Source organism: Pyxicephalus adspersus, chromosome 7 (assembly GCF_032062135.1).
Source record: "Pyxicephalus adspersus chromosome 7, UCB_Pads_2.0, whole genome shotgun sequence".
Taxonomy (NCBI): domain Eukaryota; kingdom Metazoa; phylum Chordata; class Amphibia; order Anura; family Pyxicephalidae; genus Pyxicephalus; species Pyxicephalus adspersus.
The window spans coordinates 57,674,276-57,698,701 of NC_092864.1; the positions used below are offsets into that span (position 1 = coordinate 57,674,276).

At 36.8% G+C, this 24,426-nt stretch overlaps 1 protein-coding gene across 5 annotated transcripts in view; it reads right to left on the reverse strand.

Moving 5' to 3' along the window:
* ADARB1 (adenosine deaminase RNA specific B1) overlaps positions 1-23,876 on the reverse strand; it is a 63,176-nt gene extending 39,300 nt beyond the window's left edge. For 3 of the 5 annotated variants that reach the window (XM_072418609.1, XM_072418607.1, XM_072418604.1), the window contains exons 1-2: positions 23,630-23,851; positions 2,341-2,387 (exon numbers count right to left, since the gene is read on the reverse strand). The gene's annotated coding sequence lies outside the window, so the exon portion shown is untranslated. The other 2 variants (XM_072418606.1, XM_072418605.1) reach the window with 2 other exon arrangements.
* Positions 23,877-24,426: the final 550 nt, after the last annotated feature.

A 24,426-nucleotide genomic window follows, 5' to 3' on the forward strand; every position in this document is an offset into this window, starting at 1 on the left:
GCAGGCAAGGTAAAAAAAAAAAAAAAAGTAGTAAAGGGATTTTAAGGATTAGGTTTAGCATAGAAATAAATACAAGTAAATTGTTAGTACTATGTAAGGAGTCCAGAATATCACAAAATTAAACTTAATATAGAACAAAAATAAAGTATTAATCCTGACAGCAGCTGCAGACCTATACTTTAGTATTATACCATCTGTTGTCATTGCATAACTGAGAAGCTTGGAAAGACCGAGGAGAGGCAGAGAAAAAACACCTTTCTGAAGAATAAGGTTTCCTATTTAGGAAATAAACAATTAAATATAGAAAACATGTGTTGAAACAAAATTTAAGCCTTACCTGCACAATTGTACAGGCTATTCTGACACTATGATTACTGCACACTACAGACGTCTTCAGTGTGCATTAAAAGCTGTAGCAAAATAGAGCCCGTCTCATTTCATGGCTGTAACATGTCCAGCATAATCTAGCCCTTTACTTTCTAGCCTTAAAACTAGTGTCCCAACCGTTTCTTTCAGTTGTTTCAATCATGAAGGACCCCATATAGGACTTATCACAGCTTCTTGTTTTCAAGAAGCCATGTACAACATCCTACTGATCCCTGCTACCAGCCATGATTAGCCTTTACTATACAGAGACATACAGTAACCTAGTAATGGCATTGCAGTGTCTAAAATAAAAAAACAAAAAACAGAAAACAAGAGTTTTAATTGGTAATGGGAGGGGAAGGAAAAAAGTTAAAGTATTAAGTTTCAGCCAATAAAAGGGAAATAATCTTGGTTATTATTTTTCCCCTTTTCTTTCTATTGACATTTCAATCTATTTTCTGTATATTAGCAGTCTAAACAAACATCTAAGTAACCATTACACTCCTTACACAGACTAAAAATGCCAGATATAACAGGACACCTTGTGTACCAGTATTTTAGGAAAAGGAAAAACTGGGTACAAAAATTTAGGGCTTGTATTAACCCCCCTAAGCGGTATTCCCGAGTGTGACTCGGGGTGGATTTACCTGCAAATAGCGGTAATCCCGAGTCACACTCGGGGTAGCTTTAAAAAACACTTCCCTTGTTCCGTTGTCATCCCCGTCATCCTGCTGGTCCCCACAGGTCCTGGGGACACGTCCGTCCTCTTCGATCTCCAGCCAGCGAATGCAGAGACGATCTCTGGGGTTTCCCGGTAACATTGGTGGATGCGTCGGTGCGGGCGGATCGGCGGGAAATTCAAATAATTTTGTATTGGATTCAATACAAAATAACTGTATTGAGCCCAATATATGCTACTGTACACTTACATTACATGTTTAACTACTTTTTTTATTTTTTAACAGATTTTTGTTTTTTTTATTTTTAAAGTTTATTATTAAATACGTTTATTATTAAATATTGTACAGTGCAAGATTCAGAGACGTCATCAAGAAGATGGTGGCATAAGACATAACGGTGAGTCCCGGAAAGAAAGTTCTGCTTTAACAATTATACACTGTCCTCAACCAGACATGATTAATATTAGCTCATTTTGGCCAAACATCCTTGTTATATCCTTGTTATACTATAAAAACATGCACTTATCAGTATATTATATATTAATATAGTATATTACTAGCTTCTTCTTTGCTCCTGACCTGTCCGGGTATAACAACCCCAACTTTCTTCTTAAAAGGTCACTCCAACCCAAAACAAGTGCGGGAAGGAGGACACAGACTAGAAGGTTTACATCTAAAATACATGTATTCACTATTCCATTTAACAAAAAAAAAAAAGCCTTTAAAAAAAAAAAAAACTGAGATTTCATCCCTCTCGGGTCTACTGGAATCAAACACAAATAAGGTCCTGAATTTTACATTAAAAAAGGAGTTGACATTTGCCCTTACAGTTTAAAAAAGATCTGTCAAATAATCACACAGCAAGAACACAACCGCATATCAAAACATTTATTGTAACTTCTCACTTGCTGCTATTAAAATTAACAGATCATCAGGTCACTTTTATTTTTCAATTATTTTTAATGTCCATGAAGGGCTGATTATGTACACAACATTGGAGAGGAAGCGGTCATTTTGGGGCAGTAGTCAGGGGCCTTGTTAACTCGTCTGACCATAATAATAATCACAGAGGAGGCGATGTTAGGACACAGTAAGAGCCAGTGGTCTATTCCCGGGACACCGGTTATCCAAGTCTGACACTGGACAAAGAGCCACAGTTTGGAAGGAAACATTTCTGGGTAAGGAGCCCTAATTTCAAAAATATTTCATCAATGACTAAGTAACATAAAAACCAGGACCATGATACCACCTGCTGTAAAATAATAAAAAAAAATATTAAATAATGGAGACATACCTGCAAAGGTTGTAGGTAGGTTTTGCTTTCACAAGGCTTTCAGTAATCTACAAGAAAAGAAAAAATTATCAGAAGAAGAATCTATTTTTGGAATTGATTAGCAGATGGCACTGGAACAGTAATCCTCTTCCACAGACTGCAGAAGAGTTGGCTGGTTTATTACCATTTACATATGCAATGAGCTCTCAGAATCATGCTACCAAATGGAGAAACTGTAAATATGCATATGTATGTACACAAATACATAAACATCACATCAGCAAAAAAATTGCTCTTTTCTTTAGCAAGGTAAACAGAGTTTTATACCCAACCATCCTTCCCTGATGAAACATGAGATATGTAAAAAAAAAAAAAAAAAAAAAATCAGTCTAAAAGTAATATCCTGATTCAAGCGGTCACCTTTTACAGCAAAGTAGTCATTACCTTGGGCCTTAAATTGTTTTAAACTAATTTTGCTTGCAACAAACGCTGCGCTCCCTGGACAAATTGGCTATTTCCTGGCTTAAGCCACATACACACTTAGTGAAAGATTCCTGATAAATTGTCAGACATTCATACACTCAAAAACCATTCAAAATGATGGATCAGTTCTTGCACCTATGGTATATATTTTAGCATGCGTACAGAAGTCAGTAGACAGCGAACATAAGTTACAAGTTAGTTTCAGGGAAAGGGAAAAGTTCAGTCCTTTATTTAATACAGTGATCAGTTTGGCTCTGAAAGCAAGCACATCGTTGCCATATGTAAAGAATTTTGGGTTGCAAAGTCATTCAAAACAGAAGTGCATATCTTGCTCATCTTTGCAACAAAGTTGCAACATCTTTCAGTATCTGTACCAGAGCCTATGCCTGCTAAGATTTTTTTTTTGTAAATGTACAGAAACTTAGTGCACAATACTGGCACCGAGTAATGGCACAAGATGCCAGAAGTGCCATACTAAGGTACCTCTTGTGCACATCTGAGGCCGGTCATTGTGGAATATGGCAGAGAGAAGGAAGACAAGGAAAAGAACCGAGAAACAAGGGAAGGCCCTGATGTCACTGGGTTGGAAAAGGTTTTTATGAGACATGCACTGCCATAAACTAAAGCTGCATATACACGTGCAATTATTGTCATTGGAAAGGATCTTTCACAATCCCTTTCCAACAACAAATGACTGAATGATGCATGAACGAGCACTGTACATACAGCACTGTTCTGCTCTATGGAGAGGGAGAGAACGAGAAGCAGAGCCCGGCTGTGTGCTCTCCCCCTTCACTTCCATTACAATCGTTCGATGTCCATAAATCTGCCAGGGCGGTCGTTCACACGCCAGATTCTCATCCGATATTAGCAATGAGCAGATAATAGGAAGAGAACCATTGCACGTATGTACCCAGCCTAAGGCACGGTTAGCTTCAAGTGCTATTCTAAAGAGATTTGGTAAAAACAAAAAACTCTGCTGATCATGGTATTCAAGCCGTACCTTAGGATCTGCAATGCAAATATCTCCCTCTAACTAATTATGTAGATCTGGGTTTCTATACCTTTCCTGTTGCTTTTTATTAATGGATTACCTAAGGCGGGTTGTAAACTTCTGCCATATTCAGTAAGAATTTGTTTTAGGTCCATTTTCAAAACTCAACAGAGCATAGCTCACCGGGGAGGCAATCAGGAAACAATTCACTGCTCTGCTACACTGAGCACACACACTAATTTATAACAACCATAAGAACATCCCATGTTTTTAGCACTTTATAGAGTACCTGAAAAACTTTTCTTCTTAAGAAATCAGGGACCATTTCAACATTTTTTGGCATTGAAATATTTTATTGTCCAGTTATTAATAAATAGACAAATGAGGGGAAATCTACTTTTACTAAGAATGTTTGGCATTTGACAGTATGCCACCAAATTACTTTCTTCCATTACATCTCCATATATGGATTTATCACAAAAACACAACATCTATCCAAAACAAAGCTTAAATAGTTTTAACATGAGAAACCTGTTGAAAGGCCATTACAAGTCAAATGGTCATTTGTTGTTAAAATACTGTATGTGCTGGTTCACGTATAAACATTCCACTACTATACGCCAAGATCAGATTTCTCTGGTACAATGCAAAAAGGAATTAATTTTATATTGGATTTTATTATTTATTATAGACATACATACACTCAGATATAAAAGCATAAGATTCAGGAGACCTACTGAAAAGGGACAAGAAAAAAAAAAAAAAAGCAGTGCAATAAAAATGACTACAAAGAACTCCACCTAACTTCAGCAACCCGCGAGTTAGCCCTGTGGAAGCAAACTAATCGCGGTGCCAACCAGAACCAAATATCGGTAATTATGGCTCCTGGTACAAGGGGGGCTCATGCAAGGAAAACTTGACTTTATAAAGGTTTATTCAAATAGGCAGCAACACTGCAAAGAAAAAACCAGCTGGGAGAAAACGTCCACCAGTAACGTGGAACTCGAAGCTACTGGCGGAATCACCAGGCATTTTCTCTTTACTACAAATCTTTGAAGCAATGAAGCCAAAAGACAGCCAAATAAATATAATTTTGAAGAAGTAGGTAATCAATAGCAGTACTGTACTGCTCTCAAATGACCGAAGTAACCCCCACAGCATGGCAAACCTAGTTCATTTATATAAATAACACCGCTTCATACACAGGCTTCCTTTATCAACTTCCATAGAAAACACAGGTAAATACCTCAAAGCTACATTAATGCATAAATAAACATAAAACAATATGGTAGACAAATGTGTGTGTATATTATGATAGTAACCTAGGGATGCAAATATGTTAAGGAATTTAGTTTGTGACTATACATTCTGTACTGGGAAACACTGGACAGTCAAGGCACAAAAAGTTGACTATTCTCAAAGCTGTTTTACCTGCAATGTATAGGAACATTCACACTTAAAAATACACAGCAAAATATTACCAACAATGTGCCATGGTCAAAATAAATATGTGCATTCTGACTTGGTTCATGATTTAGTAGAATGAAACTGCTAGTTTAAAATAAGCAAGCATGTGCTATTGTTGCAAGGAACTCATGATACAATACACAGATTTTAAACGACAAAGTAGCCTAAACCTCTGTGATGAATTTAAAATACAGTGGTGGGCAAACAGATTTGCAGTTTATAAGCAAATGTTCTATTACAAGAAAAAAGGTTTTGCTATTGTAATTTAAAACAAGTACACACATTGCCAGGGGGTTACAGCCTAAAAATGCAATAAAATCTGTGATCAGCAGGTGGCACTATAGGTCTGATGCACTCGACAAGCATTTCATTTCAAATGTACAAATTAGATTTATAGATATAGGAGCAAAGTAAATACATTATGAATAGATATACGGTATAAATATATGCATATATATATATATATATATATATATATATATATATATACATACATACACACACACACACACACACACACACACAAGTACATATACATACACACACACACAGGTAGTCCCCGGGTTACATATGAGATGAGACTGTATGTAGGTTTGTTAGGACTGTTTGTTGTAGGACTGCTAGAACAGGTACATTATTTTAATAAATGCAATGTTTGTCTCAACATAATATTAGGCAGCGTGAGTGATGTCAGTTACTGTATAAAACTCTCAAAAACAAAACAAAGCAAAAAAAAAAATCTTTATGGAGCCTAGACATTCATAACCTTCAGGAACAAGCTGTGCTTTGATATGGAAAAAGAAACTGCTGCAGTTTGTCTTGGTCATTTAGGAGTTATAAGATGTTGCAGAAAAGCTCATTGCTTAGGATCACCCACAACCTCAGCTGTGTTTAGCAAAAGATTTCTTCTGCAAGTTATGCAAACCACTCCGACCCCTTCAAGCCTCTTATATATATATATATATATATATATATATATATATATATATATATATACATACATACATACATACACCATAAAAACAAAAAACACCATAAAAAACAAATATGTTGGAGAAATATGTCTTTTTGCAACTGTACCCCCCCCCCAAATCACAAACCATGCATAGAACTAATGAAATGTCCTTCAGTAGTGACAAGGGGTTACTATTATTAGGACAGTGATATTGCATGATGAATTGCTGCAGAGGTTTCCACTGAACATCACTCAAAATCAATCTGCATCAAAACATAACAGAAAAGGAGACATGGGCTCTAATCAGATTTTCGAGCTTTGAGGATGAACAGAAAAGCCTGTTTTAAGCCTAGATTCCACTAAGATTACATGTTATCAGGTGGGGCTTGGCCCCTGTCAAAAAAAAAAAAAAAAACCCCATTTAAACTGAGACAGGGTTTTTTTTATTTATTTTTTTATTTCAATCTTGTGTTTTGCTTTGTTTTGTTTTCTTGAAGAATGGATTTGAGCGTTATTTGTACACAGAACAGTCTGATATTTACAAACCATGTGCCAGGTTTTGCTGAGTGACTTGTGATTTTAGCCACACTGATTATTTTTAAATACCAAAAGGGCTGCAGGAAAATCCTGAATGATGAATGGGTGAACTATCACGGGGCCCAAGATGTCTCTTACTGCCTATATATTTTATATAATTAAACAGTTTTTGTTCAAATTTATTTTGCTTAATACGTATGATAATTTATCATAGTATGTATACCTAATTTACATATCTGTATTTAGATGAAACATCCTAAAAACGGAGAAAAGTTTGATCTTTTTTAGTCTTCATTGTCAAAAGGTGAATGCCATACATTACAGAGGAGATCGGTGGTGTTTGTTTTAAATACCTTTTAGCCACTTTTGTCACTTATCTGCACTTTTTGATAAGTGGTGGTGATAAGGTACTCCATTCAAATAGATTAAGTTTTTGCTTGACATTTTATAGATATTACACTATCGCTTTTTCTTCTCTTTTAAAAACCTGTTCCACTTCCCACTGACTAATTTGGGGCGGCAAACAGGTTTGCGAAAAGTACAGAACAAATTCTGTTTTGTTTGTTTTTTTGATAAATGGTGTAAGCATTCTTAAGTTACTAAACTGCTGCCCAACAGAATAACACACACATATACATATATATATACCCATACGCATACATTTTTTTAGGTTACTTAAAAATACCTTATCCTAATAAAAAGGTAATTCTCTGCATTATGCTGAAAAGCTTTGCAACCCTCACCTCTGTCATAACAGAACACAGAGAACTGTCATTGAAATTGCAGATGTGCTAATATAATTATGTAGTTTTGTTAGATAAAAAATAAATAAACTGTGTGCATGCATGTGACTGTAATTGTACTTCAGCAATTTCACTGAACTGAGTAATTCTCAATAATAACTACTTTGACTTATTCCAGGATTGAAGACATTTGCCATCAATTAGCACTAAGTTAAGAGAACCATTCCTGGTTTGCTGGATTACTTAGGTTCTCCCTTGACAGCCTGTCTTCTACAATGTGGAAAACTTTAGTAAATCAGGACCAAAGAGATGAAGTTACTGGGTCTAAAATAAGCTATGTAATGTAAATAGAAAGGATTTATTTAAATATTTAATTAGGGGGGAAACTGGGAAAGAAATAGAGGTAGGGCTTTGAAAATGGAGGTCGTTTGTGCATCATCATTGACTATTTTTGTGATTTTTTTCAGGCTTTTAAATCTTTTCAATCAAGAACTGATTTATTAAACTTCACAGAATAGTGCTAGAACATTAGCCAACTCAAGGTAGAAAATGTAACCAAGGGTTAAGATGAGATCATATTCCCATGACTGGGTGAATTAGATGCTTCCTTTGCTTATGCATCTAATTAAAGCAAGTGTCTGGGTTCTACTGAATAGTACTTAATATTTTATAATGCTGTAGGTATTCATTACTTTTATCTAAAACATCTACATTACCTTAATGGCCAAGAAAAAAAAAAATCTAACTTCAAAATAAATACCGGTACTTTACGTATAACATTCAGAGACAAGTGTGTTAGGGGCCAGAACGGTCTGCAGAACCACGTGCTCATAGCAAACCCAACTGCAACTAACCTTTAATATATTCTGTCAAAAATGTATTACCCTCAAATGTCCTGTTCAAAACTTTTTAAATGTTGCACAAACCAACACAGAACATTCTGCAGATTTACAGAAAACCAAATTCAATTAATCCATTCATCAATTATTAAACCCTTAATGAGTATTAGTATTGAATGGCGTATAAAAAGAGCAGCACAGCACATTTGAACATCTTTGTACATTTTAATTATAAACCAATGCAGTTGAAAGTAGGAGGTCCAATTTTAGAGTAATATCAATTGGTGGAGCTTAGCCAATTAGCCAGATTAGGGGAGAGTCTGGATCTTTTTTATCTTTTATAAAAAAAAAAAAAAAAAAACGAAATCAAAGAGGAACTAAAGAAACTTTTATGGAATACCTGTGCTACATAACTGAAAGAATTAGGGTGTTTATTTCTATGTCCCTGTAAATTTTGTAACTTACACAAATGGCACAAATAACAATCTACACATCATTACACCACAGACATATACATTGCTAGACTTGTATCCATTGGCCCACAAAGCAACTTTTCTCCAAGGCTGTCTACATATGACTAATGGGGAAACTGGCTCAGGGCAAAGGCAGATGTGATCGGGCAAACTGCACAGTGCAAATGTAATGTGTTTGGCCAGTTTATGAGCAATGTCTAACCTACAATGTATATCTACGTATGTATATCCAAGTGTTAGTGTAGCATAAAAAAGTAATGGGTGGGGGTTCAGAGTTTGTTTGTTTATTAAGTAATTAGTACAGTGCAAGAAATACAAGGAGTAATCAGCATTGCCAACATACTTTTTTTCTTCTCAATGGTCAAAGGAAATAACTTGCCTCAAGAAAACAAAACAATTACAACTCAAATAAAAACAAACAAATAAATAAATAACATGGCACATGAAAGCAAAATGTTGTACATTGTACATATATTAACTATTTTTAAAGATCAGGTTTAAAATCTTAGCAAATTAGTTATAGTACGATCCTCATAACAGGCTGCAGAGCAATTAGAACATTTGAGCATCTGTAGGCTGCTTACAGAGATTAATGAAAATAGTTTTTGTTTTATATTCTTAAAATGAAAAAGAAAAGCAGCACCCCCACTGAATCAATCAGGTTTGTGTTTTTACAATGGATCATTGGTTCTAGGACCTTGCATGCAAAAAAAAAAACCCCTCTAATAATTACATTGCTTTAAATTGGGCTCTGGAAACATATTTCCACTCACTCACGCTAAAGTCCTGAGAAATAAAACTTTGCTGGTTGTGAAAGGTAAACCAAAGATAATAGGTCTTTGGTCAATACATCCCAGCCACATGTATATACAGCGGGGGAAATACGTATTGAACATGTCAATGTTTTTATCAGTAAATACAGTTCTAATGGGGCTGCAGACATGAAATGTACACCAGATGTTGGTAACAACCCAAGTAATCAAATGAATAAAAAAAAAATACCACCATAACGTAAGTTATGTGTTTAATACTGAGTAGAAAAGTCTTTGTTTGGTAATGGCAGCTTCAAGACACCTCCTGTATGAAGAAATTAGTAGCATGTCTAGAGCAGGTGTGACTTTGGCCCATTCTTTCATACAATTCTTGAAGGACCTCTTCTATGAACTCTGATCTTCAGTTCTTTCCAAAGATTTGTGATTGGAATCAAGTCAGGTGATTGACGGCCATTCTTGCAGCTTTATTTCCTTTCTCTGAAACCAATTAGGGCAATGCTTGGCTGTGTGTTTGGGATCATTGTATTGCTGAAACGCCCACCCTCATTTATTTTCAGCATATTGATAGATGGCAGCAGTGTCTTATCAATAATGTGCTTTTACATTTCTCCACTCATCTTTCCTTCAATTATAAATCTGCCAGTAAGTACCATATGCTGAAAAACAGCCCCATACTATGATTTTCCCACCTCCAAACATCATTGTTTGTATGGTGTTTGTGGGTGAGGTGCAGTGCTATTTCTCCTCCAAACATGGTGTATATGGTGACATCCAAAGTGGTCAATTTTGGTCTCACTTGACCAGACTAAATTCTCACAATATTTCACTGGTTTGTCCACATGTTGTGCAGCAAACATTTAAAGAGCTTCTGCATGCTTTTTCTTCAGCAGTGGAGTCTTGCGTAGTGAGCGTGCCTACAGGTCATGTTGGTTGCGTGCATTACTTATTTTTTTCTGTGAAACAACTTGACCTGCTAATTCCACGTATTTCCAGAGCTCTCCGCCAGTGATCCTTGGAGCTTGGACAACTCATCGGGTTATTCTTTGAACTCCTCTGTTAGAAATCTTGCGAAGAGCACCTGGTCATTGCCGGTTTAGAGTGAAATGATATTCTTTCCGCTTCCGGATTATGGCCCCAACGGTGCTGACTGGACTGTTCATAAAATTAGAAATACTTATGTAAAACCAATGCCTTAAGCATGTTTTGCAATAAGGTTGCAAAGGTCTTGAATGAGCTCTGTGCCTTGAACCATCATGAGATGCTTCTTGTGTGATACATTGGTAATGAGAATTTTATACGCCATCAAAGAGGACTAAAAAGTAAGAGTCCCATTTCTTTCACAGAATGTTCACTATGTTGTCTGAAGGCTTTTTAAACACTGACTACATCAAGAACAAAATGCCCTTCAAAAGGTACTTTGAAGTTTTTAAAACAAATTGAGATCCTTGCCAAATTATTTGGGGAAGTGCAATGGGCTGCCAAATGAACATTCGGCAAAAACATCCCTTCTATAATCCACTTTTGCTGCAATATTGAAAAGAGTGATAGAATTTATCCTTAGAGATAAAGGAGTCATATATTGTAAAAATGTATAGTTAAAGTGTGCAGTAAATATTCACAACAGTCCCACAAATAACAATAAAGTCATCTATGTAAATCATTATTTACTGGTCATAACCTCATCAAAGTGACCAAACTCTGTCCTTTTCTAAGAAATCAATCCAGATCTAGGAAGAAAATGTAATGTGTGCCACAAAGGTATTTTGTTTACAGTAGCCACAAACAGCGTATTGCCAAATTTGAAAATGCTTGCAGTACCCTGGCCATCTGTCATCTCCCTAAAGTGAATAGTATACCTTTGTGAACATCTCCTTGGGTGAAAGCACACCTCTTCTATGCCAACACTGGAATATTGTTTCTCACCATTGTCCCTGGTGATCTCTGCTACTCTATTATGTACAGGATTGTTTAGAATAGTTTGAAGAAAAAAAAAAAAAAACTATGGCCATGCAATAAATATTAATCTCAAAATGAACCCAAGCAGATTTTTTAATGCACACTGTTGTAGTGGTCCAGCAGTAGATGTAAAAAATTACACAATATTACTAAATAATCACATTTTTTTCCCCATAAATACCAGTCTATGGGCATCATTACTAAAAAAAAAAAAATTTCTTTATCCATAGACATGTGCAGAGCATACCAATAAATGTGTCCATATATACTATGTGTACGTAAAATGGAAACCTACAGAAGAAAGTTTGAGCTCTGCTGCAGCATTACTGTGTGAGCTGAATAATAATCTACCCCAATTCTATCTTACAGTCTCATTGGGCTTCAGACAATGCACACACAGCAAGACAAGTCCTCATACGTTTACATGTTCAACATGAATGCAATAACAAAAACAATAGCAAAGATATGGGTGTTCTTACACACTAGCACAGGGGAGACCAACAGGTGGATCGCGATATATACCGGTAGATCGCAAAGGCAACCAAGTTTTTATTGGTAGATCTTTTTGACTTGGTCATTTTAAAAGAAGCTTGCAAGCCAAAAAAGTGTGGGCACCCCTGCACTAGCAGATACAAGTTTCCCACAGTTAATCCAAGGGGTGGGGTGTCATAATACACATACAAAATGAATAGTTTTACAAAAAAAAAAAAAAAAAAACGGTGAGAAAACTAATAAAATAGAGAAAGAAGCTAATTTTCCCATCCTGGCAATTTCTACTTTACAGTAGAATGTGCTGTTGTACAGCAAACAAAATTAAAAAAAATCTGGAAAAACATGGCCTCCACTTTATAAGATCTACAGATCAGGTCACCAACTGAAGTATAAAGTCAAGCAAGTAAGCATGGCGGTTATTTCAGAAAGAGTCTGGCACCGGCAAATTTGAGCATAATACATTGTTCTTGTGCCTCCGAGTGCAGTCTGCTGTCAGGTCCTTATAAGTACAGTTGATGATAATAGGTAATAGGTGAAAATACAGCCTCACCTCCCATGTACAGTAAGACGAGGACCCAGAAAGGCCATTTTTCAAGCAGAGGCTACGTAGCTTACGCCAGGGCCAAACCATGAGTTTTGCTAGAAGGTAAAGGATAGTATTTTACCTGGTGGGGAATTTAACAGGTACTACAGTTTGTTGTGCTAAAGCATGTGTCATAAGACAGGGACATAAAAAAATGAACAAGACGTTAGATATGTTGATTTATAAAACAAATGTATAGTTAAAAAACACATGCATCATCAAAAGGATTGTGAATGATTTTAATCACGTTATGTTCTGTTGGAAGCCCACTCATTTTAAATTGGATGCCTTAACCTCCCCAGCGGTAACCCCGAGTGTGACTTGGGGTAAATAAAAAGATGCTGAAAGCGGTAACCCCTGTCCTCTCGCATTTTCCGGCCAGTGTCCTTTGCATCTGATGAGTCACCCAGGAGTTCCCGGTCCGTGCGGCTGTTGCGTTATTATTTTGGCATGATTTTGTGTTTCAAACTTAATTATACCCATACTATTAAACTTGAAAATAAATTTTCATAAAAAACCATGTACCGCTTTTAGACATAAATCTGGACAGAAATGAACAGCCCAGGAGGTCAACACAATTCATGTGAACGAGAAACATAAATTGTCTACAACGCACTGTAAAGAAATAAATGGGCCTTAACACTGGAATCAGGCATTTGCATGTTTTTGCCATTTTGGTATATGTGTTTTCCCATTAAAATGTTAACTAATGTGACACATGTGAAGGTACCACAATGTGCTTCAACATGTTAACATGCATTATGTTGTGTTTTGACATTCAATACATGCACTGTGCATTTACACACTTTTGAAATGTTTCTATTGATGTCAATGGAAAAACACAAAGGTGTTAGCTAAGCTTAAAGGGTTTACCTCTTCCAAAAGACTGAAATGACATCACGGTGGCAGACTTTGTAAAGAATGAATAGGAATTACATTTATTGGTAGGTCTTGCCATTAAAGTAAACCTGTTAAGCCTGCAAGAGGAACATTGAAAACAGGGCGCTTAAGTACTTACATAATGCTACACATATTCTTATCCTTTTATCCCCATATGATATGAAAAGACACACACACAGCTGAAATCACTGGCCAAAGTTAAATCAGTTAAAGTCAAATTTTTTAAATTCAGCTATTGTCTTGCAAACTATATTCTTTGTTTTGGAGAAATCAACACTAATACAGTAGAACCTCGGTTATCCAGCACCAACAGGGAATGGATGATTCCAGGAAAAGTGTAGTTTCCAGTTAACTATGGTTAATTTAGTTTTCCTTTATTCAGCACTAGGCTTAAATAGACTAGACTTGTCCCCATTCTCCTCTAGTGCTGAATGGCTTAGAAAAGGGAAACCCTGATGACAGCTCAAGCGTCATCAGGGTTTCCCTTTCGTCAGCCAATCACTGCTGACAGTTTCGCTTTCTTGATTGCTCCCGCAGCCCTAGCGGAGCTGTGGTATGTGTTCCTGGATTCAGAACATACGCCACAGCTCCGCTAGGGCTGCAGGAGCAATCAAGAAAGCGGAGCGGAATTTTCTGGTTATCTGATTTCCGGATAAACGGGGATCTACTGTATTTTGTTGTGCCAACACAGTTTAGAAAAACTCCACTCCAAGCCTAACTCCAGCCTGTAAAATAGGTCTTCCTCATATTCCATAACCGAAGATGCTCTCTTCAGTGTTTAAATGAGCACAGCCCATTCTGATGATGCAGTCATCAATGAAGGTGTAAGGAGAGGTTTGTGAATGGGGCAATGACAAGACCAGTCCAAAACCAGCTTTAGCAGACATCCCCTAAACAAAACAAGAATAGTCTCCTTGCTCAATGATAAGATGGAGCTTTTTTGTTTAATACTTTAGACATACAAAACATTTGAAAACTGATTATTTACTACAATTTGTTACATAAACCCCAAAGTCTGTAAATGACATTATGTTATGGCATGTGGAAAAACGGTTAGGTCAATTATTAAATTACACAGCAGAACAGGAATGTTACTGGGATTACCTTTTTGCTACCAAAAATTGCTACCAAAAGTCCCAAACGGAGAATGATGGCTGCAGGAAGCAACACACAAAAAAAGCTGCAACAGAGGATGCTGCATTGTCTACCCACATGAGCATTTAGACTAAAAAACCTCTACCCTGTTGCCTCCATGCAATGAAATATTTGGCTCGACCAATGTAGAACATTTATAATTATTGTTTACATGCTTTAGTTTGTCCCTAGATTAGACACATCCTTCAGGATCACATTGAATCCAGCTAGGAGACTTATAAAGCACTGCTGCATATACAGCAGACTACACAGTCTAAATGGTAGCAGATGGCAAGGCTGCAGGGTAACGTCACAACATGACCATGCAAGAACAAAGAACACAAGCTGTCATTCTTCTTTAACACTATTGTTATTCAATAACCTAATAGATCCAGCTCACCCACACAAAACACAGAAAAGTACAAAACTGGACTTACAAAAACCATTTGGCTGTTGACTGCAAGTGTAGTACCTTGAGGTTTGGATAGCAGTCAAGCAGAATAACGTTTGATGTTAAAGAAAAGCAAATACAGGACCAAAATTGGTAAAGACAGTCTAACAGCATACACAATGTTAATGCATGAAAAACATATGTGGTATTTAAAACAAAAAAAAATGGATCTGAAAGAATGCATGTCAGACGTCCAACAAGCATCTTCCAGCAGACATGAATATTTCAACAGATTTTCTTTTGTTGTACTGGTACTCATTTGTATTGCAAAACCTAAATTAATTATATCGCCATAAATATATAACAAGAGCCAGACATGTAATGACTTTTCCCTGAATCTCACTGAGAACACAGTAATTCAGTCTAATTTCTCATTCTAATCTGCTCAGAGAGTTAAAACTCGGAGAGGCTATTAACCTATGAGTTCCCTGCTAGCCTAAATCACACATCTGAAATCTAAACAAAATTTTCCTACGCACCATCAACCAAGATGTATCCAGCTTTGCCTCGTCCTGCAACTAGGGTGAACTCAGGTGTATTTATCAGGCAAACCCCTTAGTGAGCTATGAAATCCCAACACCTGGGACCAATATAGTGTCAATGAAAGAGACTATACTTAGGCAATTAGGCATCTGACTGAAGCAAAACCCGTCTACAACATATCACCTCCGAGCATCAGAAATAGTCAGGTTCCTAATGTTTTCTACATTGCACATGAATTAGCAAATTCCACCTGCTCATATGCGAGTTAACATCCATTAGCTGATGTTTATTCCAGCAAACAAAGCTTGCTAAAAGATTAGTGCTCCAAAAAATTAGCTGAAAGTATGTTTATTGCTCCTATATCAAAGTCATTGGCACAAATTACTTAAAGACATTGGCACATCTAGATAGAGCAAAGCACAGCATGTCCCGATTGCCCAGGATAGGGTTATTGGGTTTCATTCTTGGTGAAAGCATTTAAATCCATAAAAAAACTGATAAAATGAAAGAGTAGCAATGGGATTAAAAGGAGGTCACTATTGTAGGAGGTTCACAATTGTAGAAAAGGAAGATAACATTTTTTAAACTTTTTTTTTTTTTAGTTATGAGTGGAGAAGTGTTAAACACTTGTCAGTTTTCTGCTGTGTACCATTGGGGAAGTTAGAAGAAGTCTCCCCTGTTAGACAGCTGTCCATATAACATGTATATAGCATGTACATGTGTTTCTTCTTATCCTTTCTGTAAACACCTTGAACCATTTTGAATCCACCCCCCACTCCTAAACTCTCACACATACTTTTTGGTGGCAATAGCCAACAGAACAAATAAAGGAGCTACCAGTAGACTGTGGCTCCAATCCTTAAAGGCAATGCACAAAGCAAATATTTGGTTAAGTAAATTAAAAAGTAATTAAAGCACCATAGACCCAGAACATTTGTATTACTTTCTTTAGCAAAATGTATGGTCTCTGCACTGCCCAGAATGCCCAGCAATTTCTTTACTACTAGAAGTTAAAATAAACCCTAATCCCAAAATACAACATTCAGTGCCTAAACTACCCAGATAGCACAGACAAATGTTATGTGGGGCCAAGTCAGTGTGTCTTCTCTTATGCATACAGCAACATTACTAAATTCATTTACAGAATATTTTACTTAAGGCAACCCACATTGTTGAAAATGATATCCTGAAAAACAATAAAAGGGAGGTAACCCAGTGTAGGCTAAATATAGGGAACTGAAAACTGACAAAAAACGTATTAAGAGCATGGCATGAACAGATGTATAGAAAAGGAAGTACAAAACTAAAGGAAAAATATAATCATGTGTAACAATGTGAAAGTATGCGTCTTAGAATTGTTTTGAGACAGGACGTTTTGAGGCATTGGTTTAGACATACAGTTGCACTGAGGTTTTTGAGACACTACCCGCATCAACTAAGGATAGGCAACCCCTGAACTGCTTCCAAAAACATGAACATGAATGCTTTCCAACCACAAGCAGGTGATATTGTTCTGAAGTACAGCAGAGTATATGACACTTACTACAGTATTTAGGCAAATGGCCACTAATGGCACTTACAGGTGCACAGCGGGTGAAACGGACTACCTGGGAAAGGTAATTGTGCAGCTGTCACCCACACATCCAATCTTAGCTATGGAAGGGTTTTACTACAGATCCAGATAAATTAAAACGAGGGCAGACTATAAATTATGAGCTTCTTCAAGAGAAAGAAAAGGGGTGAATTCTTCAAAAGTTATCAAAGTGGGAACTAGAGAAGTATCCTCCTAATAGTACATAGATGGCAAAACAAAAAACCGACAGTGTTTTTTTTTTTCCCTCCCCTAACCAATCCAAAATAACAGATCATACTTATACTTTACATATACCTTAAAGCATAGTGGAATCCAGACATTTATATTTTGCAGCCCTGACCAGGACCCAGCATACATGAAGTGAAATTGGTGCAAAGTCTTACGCATACAAGTTCCAAATCAGCAACCCCAAACCATAAATGCTATTGGCTCTTCATGACAACTAGGATACTAATATCTCATGGCAAGTTCCCTTTAAGGCATTTTGGATCCTCTGAATCTGCAATTTTTTTAAATGGCTTTTCAGTGTCTGTAGCCAACAGAAAGAAGATAAGTTTTATATTAGTAGACATTTAACACACTCCTCATACTGCCTTAAATTCTACTAGCTGTGTTTTGCTGTATACCAAGAAGGGGGGAAAAAAAGGAAGCCAAGCGAAAACATCTTTTTTTCTGATCTGGAAATTTTAATGTAGCAAGCATTTCTGATCCCCTCAAACAAAAAAAAAAAAAAAAATTACTTGACCTGGCATCACATAACACACTTACTGTGTATTGTACACACAAATGATAAAAGTAATGCGTCTTCTTTTTGTGAGCTAGCCAGCCCATTCAACTATGCCGTTACATAGATGATAACACAGCCATAGATTTCACACACCTCCAAGACAGTACACTATATTAAACTTTTTAATTCACAGCTACAACAGCTGCATTTATTGCTCATGAATACCTGCTACTAAAAAAAAGGCACATGATGATAATAATTTAAGCAGATAGCTATATATCCACTCTTAAATCACGCTTTACTAAACGTTGAACCTATTTTAGTTTCCCCTTTCTCTTCTAACAGTGAAACAAAAGACAACTTTCAAGATTCATCTTCTGCTAGGCAATCTTATGGAGATTCAGATCCATGTTCAGGATTACAAATCCCACACATGTGCGCTGACTAACAAATTGCCAACGTTCTGGCCTGGTAATACAAAATGTGAATCCTTTATATTCAAGGATTCTTTAAACCAAAGATTCAGTATAACACTAGAATATTAAACAGTACTTGAAAAAATAACCAAAGTTTAAGTATTACAATTATAAAATAGTTTTAAAAACAGATTCAGCACACTTAACTCGTTATAAACCTGACCAATACAAATTGCATTAAGAAAAAAAAAAAAGTGAAAAATCAAAATATTAAAGTTACAAGGTGATCCTGATATGCAGGCTGCCAAACCTATGAGTATGTGTTGCAGATGTGAAGGTGGGAATGGGACCAGGGTTCCCCTTAGGGGCCCATTCACACTACAATGCCATGCACCACAGAATACATGCTTTTATGGGTTGCAGGAAATCCCAATACATATATTTTTATTACATTATACAATTGTAACACATACATTATTTGCAGTGCTATGTGGTGGCATGCTATCGTGCTTTATTTGGGTGGCAGTCAAAATAAATGCCAGGCAGTCTACCAACATATGGATGATACATTACCACATTACATAATGGTGTGAGAACTATAAAAACCACACTAAACTGTAGCACGTAGATGTAAGGAAGCCACATGAACTAGGATTTCTACTTGAAAAGCATCTTCCTGCCATAAAATTCATGTGTTTAGCTGCAGGAAAACAGACAAATATAAGCAACCAGTTAATGAATCGGGAACTGCAAAAACTTGAATTTACAAGGAATGTTTCAGATCAGAATAGAACATTATTGCCTATATCTATGGATCCTCTTATTTTAACATTAAAGTATGTGAAACCAAAAGTTTCTTAGTTTGGATAAAAGAGGGGAAGGATTTTAACTCATGTTGGTTTTTTGAATGAATGGGTGTTGTATGCTGCTTCAAACTTTGGCAATTACTCAAAGTAAAAGGAGCAGTACAGGGAATTGTATAAATGTCCCATTTTGGAAAAAGGTGATCAGATTTGTAAAAAAGGAGCAACATATCAAGATTAGAAAATCAACCAACAGAGAACATATATGAAAGGCTAATGTGTCATAAATGGGGCTCAGACCATCTGCTACTAACAGTTTGGGGGTTTGTAACCACGACTAGGCATGCAAAGGTGGTGGAAAGGTAGGTAAGTATAACAGCCTGTACTCTGAAGACACAGAATAAGGATTATTTACAGTTTCAAAAGACTACAATATGTCACAAAGACAACAATGACACTCGCCAGCATAAAGCGACTTTCAGAAAAGTCTGCTGCTTATACAAATTGGAGCTTTAGCAATGCCAATCGTTATACATTCACCTACAGGAATTTAGGTTATTAAATATTTCCAAAAAGTTTTATTTTTGATTTTAAGTTTTTTGTCATCATAAAGACTCATCCAAATTGGAACAATGACTTCCTGATAAGGTATGAAACCTCAAACTGTTCACAAAATATTTAATGTTAAAACCTCTCTGCACCCTGCATGACATAATGGTGGATGACGTAATTATAGAAATAATCTCCTAATTGGTAAATCATCAAAAAGCCAACCATCAATTTATGAGTGAATGTAATTGTGGAAGAAAAGCGCTTATCACATCCAATGTGCCTGCATCAGTACACATGTGCTGACAATGAACATGGGGGAGCAGAACAATGATGTCATCAATTTATTATTGGAAGTGAAGACTTCACGTGTCCTCCCAAATAGGTGAACAAGTGTATGGCAGTTCTCATACCCCTTTCAGTTCGCCTGTGTATCTAACTATATAAAAGCCAAAAAGCCACATGCCAAGATCCACCAATATTGGTTCCTGCTCCAAAAAATAACCCATTATAGTCCCACTTTGAAAAATACAGGATCAGGAAGGTGGTTATTGTAGAAAGGGTCAGGTGATGTCCCTTCTGCAAAAATCCATTTTACCTGTATGATCATGCCAGGAAACGTCAAAAAAGCAATATTGTGCATGTGCTGCCCGGTGGAGGTTGCCAGGCAAACCCGGCTTCATTTGTGTATAATTGGAATCAATGAACTCCCGTGTGCTGCGCAGGAACAACGTCATCCTGGCATGGCCAATCAAGATGGCATAATATAATGAAACAGGGATAATAAGTAAGCAGCGTGGATTTAGTCTTGCTTTACATTACTATTTTAATAAAACACAGATAGCTAAAGTGCACTTTTCACAAAGTAAAATATCCTTATGAAAAGCCTCCGTTAGATATATTTAATTCCCAGCCTGCAAAAGTGAATGATGTTACTAACCTATTAACAGCACATGGGACTGGAATTAAATTAGGCCCTCCCCCATAACAATTCACTTCTAATCCAAAGGATTAAATGTACAAAATAAAGCCACAGAAAAGCAGACAAGTAGTGAGAAATTTTAAATTCTAACAATCAAAGGATTGTATCAAGGTAAGGCTCACACAATTGTGACCCATTATAGCCAAGTATTTAAAAGTAGATCCTGCAATTTATTCTAAGGCTGAAAACTAGCATACCCTGTAATCATTAATGACAATGAAAGGTTGCTTATTGTTCATTAACCAACAACATTCAGATATTTATACAAAACTAGGATTGCAAAGCGCCATATATTCCAATTTCTTTAAACAGTTTCAATAAACAAGGTTTGCAAAAATATTATCACAAAACAAATGATGTCATTTCTACATCAAACAGAATGAATGGTTTATGGTTCTCATGCAAAGCCAGTGATGTTTTCTAAATAGGTAAGTCAACATCCTACAGGGTTAGGAAAGATTCTAGCATCTTACAACATACAAGCCGTTCTAAGCAGCAGTTTCTTACTGATTACCTGACAAAGAAATGTGCACAGCACTGCAAGGATGTACAGGAAATCCCAGGCAAAGACAAAGTATTTGTTATATCTAGAATACTGACGAACAATCCATTTTAGTTCCCGGAGAGGTCACTGCGCCATGGAAGCATGCCGGCAATAAGATGTGGAGGAATATGTTAGCATGGTGCTAAAGGATGCTGTGATCAGCTTTCTAATGACAGGATCCATGCGTGGGGGATGGGTCAAGGCTACTGCAGCAGGCTTTTGGGATGCACAGCTATTTAGACATCAGTTTAATTTAGGTTATTCTTCTATGTTTATAATAGAACCCCCACAATGTGACAAATACAAGCACCAATTCCATCAAATGCATTAGATTTATAAAGATTACTCTGTGTCCCTCTACAGCTATATTCAATATAAATGCATATTGGCCTGCTTATTAAATGTTCTTTTCTGCTAAAAGTCTGAATACTGTATAGAAGCCTTGCACGGTATCTATATTCATTTACACTGCATCTCCAACCAGATCTCACATGGTAGGGGACACAAGGTCATTTAATGCTTGCCAATCAGAACGCACCCTGAAAAAGAAGAAGCAGATGGTCAAGCTGGGCTATAAATTAAGTCTAGTAATTAAAACTATTGTTTATATAAACCCCTTGCAGGGCAACAATCAACGCTAAATAACCTAAGACATGTTTTAAATATCCTAATAAAATCTAAAGTTAAACATAAATAATCCTCAAGCACCCAACAGGTCAACTAGTTTAACAACTTTTATTTATAAACAGTAGAAAGTGTTGCTGTGAAACCTTAAATGATTTTATAAGTCTATAGCTTTTATTTAATAAAGCATTGCAAACAAATGACAAAGCATAAACTACAGCAACACAAACAATTTGATGAAACTATGAAAAGGTTCAATGCAATTAGTTGCTTAGGCTTCATGCACATCATTAACTTTTAACAACTAACTATGATTTATTATAAATTTTAGTCTTGGCTTGTTTTCCTAAATATCACACAATGGATCATAGGGCCTGTGTGTCCTAGACACGGTCTGACATCCGAAACTGCACCTGTAGTTACTTATTATTATTTGTAATGTGTACTATGTTGACGCTTTATAAATCCTGTTTATTAATAATAATAATAATAATAATAATAATAATAATGTGGCCGGCTCTCCTACATTTAGTATAGTTATCAGTAATTCTCAATAAATTACACTGCTTGCAACTTTGGTTCAACAACAGATACTTGCAAAGGAATATCAAAAATCAAACGGACCATACGTGTGGTTTAATGAATAGAGCTGACACAAGAGGTGTGTAAAGTTCATAAAAACTGTACAACACATACAAGATACGTTACAATCACCTTTTTACAGCATGGGTATTATTGGGATTGTGATCTGAATGCTCCATGTAGAATAGATGCTTATGTTACTCAAAATATAAGGAAACCAAACAAGAAGCACAGAATCTACATTATATCCACCAAGTCACAAAAATGTGGCAGTCACGCAATAAAGTGGATAATAATGATAACTCTACCTATAGTTTTATCTTGAGAACAGTTAACCATCTACTAAATTACTGAACGTCACCATCCTTCAAATTCCATCTGGCACCAACAATTGTTAATTCTTTAAGTGAAAAATTTAGAACAGATGTCATACAGTCTAGAAAGATCCATTTGGAAGACCAAGAATGAAGAGCGTCCAATTCTACTAGAACCAACTTTTACCATGGGGGAACCCTTAAAATAATTTTTAGTTCTTTGGAGAACCCTGCTAATAACATCACAGCTCACAGAATACTAGCATTGTGGTCAGTGGGAAGAATGTCACTCTTACAGATAAAAAGATCAATGGTGTCAGACTGGCCCGAATGGCACTAATCACCCTCTGGAGGTACCCCGATTGAGAAACACTTGCACAGTGACAGCTTTGGCCCAATGTCCCATTTGTAAGCACATTTATGATATAAAAGCAAACACAGACAAACACTTTTGGAAAGTTCTTGCTCGGATTTTGGACACTTTGATTTGTAGATATTTATCACCAATACTTATAGTTATTATACTAAATTATATATATAAATATAATATATATTATACACCCAGCTCTAGGTGTAATGTTGGAGATGTCTCTGCGCCCATCCAAGGTGTTTCTGTAATGTTTTATCTTTAGATGCAGAAACATTTCCAACATTACAGAACAGATCCAGATGAGTGTGACACATTAGTTATACAGAAATGCAATGTATTATTAATAAATAAGATGTCAGATCTGGGACACATGATGCATGGTTTGTTATTTGGGTGTAAATCTGTATATAAGAATAAAGTATATTGCAGAGAAGACACACGTGTGATGATGATGATGATGATGATGTGTATTGGGTGCCATCCTGGCATGATGTGTAAGCAGGCTGGGCATTGTGTGCTAGTATGTACCCGGGCTGCCTCACCTTCTCTGCTCGCTGGGTGTCAGGCCGGTAGGTGGAAGAGATTGCACAGCTGTGCTATGACTCCAGAGCTGGGAATACCGCCAGTGTCTTCCTTTCCCCAGGCTGTGTCGGTGCTCGTTCAGCAGTTGTCAGTGAGGAGCTCAGAGTCTGTACACCGGAGCCCAGAGTGTGTACACCGGAGCTCGGTGCCGTGTGTGCCGCTCTCACATCAATACAAGCATCCCCTACCTGCGTGCACGCTCCCATGCGCGCCCCCGCCGCCCTGTGCCCACACTGCGCACGTTCAGTCCTCTACTTGGCACGCTCCCGATCTCCTGTGCAGGAGAAAACTAGGGAATGTGACCCCGCCCTGGCCACGCCCCTTCACACGTCACATGAGCTCCTATTGCCTGAGTTCTTTATCATTTTTCTCCGATGAGTTGCTTCGCCCCGCCCACTTCTTACATTAACCCTCTCAGTCCCATGACAACACGTGTTTACCATTCCTGAGTTGTAGTCAGCACTTTCTCTTCCTCTGTCATTGTAACGCCCAGTGTGTGAGTTCTCTCACATTGCAGGGACTCCTAAACCCCATTGTTATTGTTTTGCACACTATTCATTTTTTATTGTCTGAGTGCTTTACCTGGCTGTTGTGTTTACCCCTTTCAGACCTAACAATCCATTGTTGTTCATGGTCACTATAGCCTGTGTATTCCATACCATGTTCAGCGCCTTGTTTGTCTGATAGTAAACGTTTTTTTTTTTTATTAATGACAGCTCAGAGAATTATCAATGAGTTTTTTCTGTCATTCACAAGC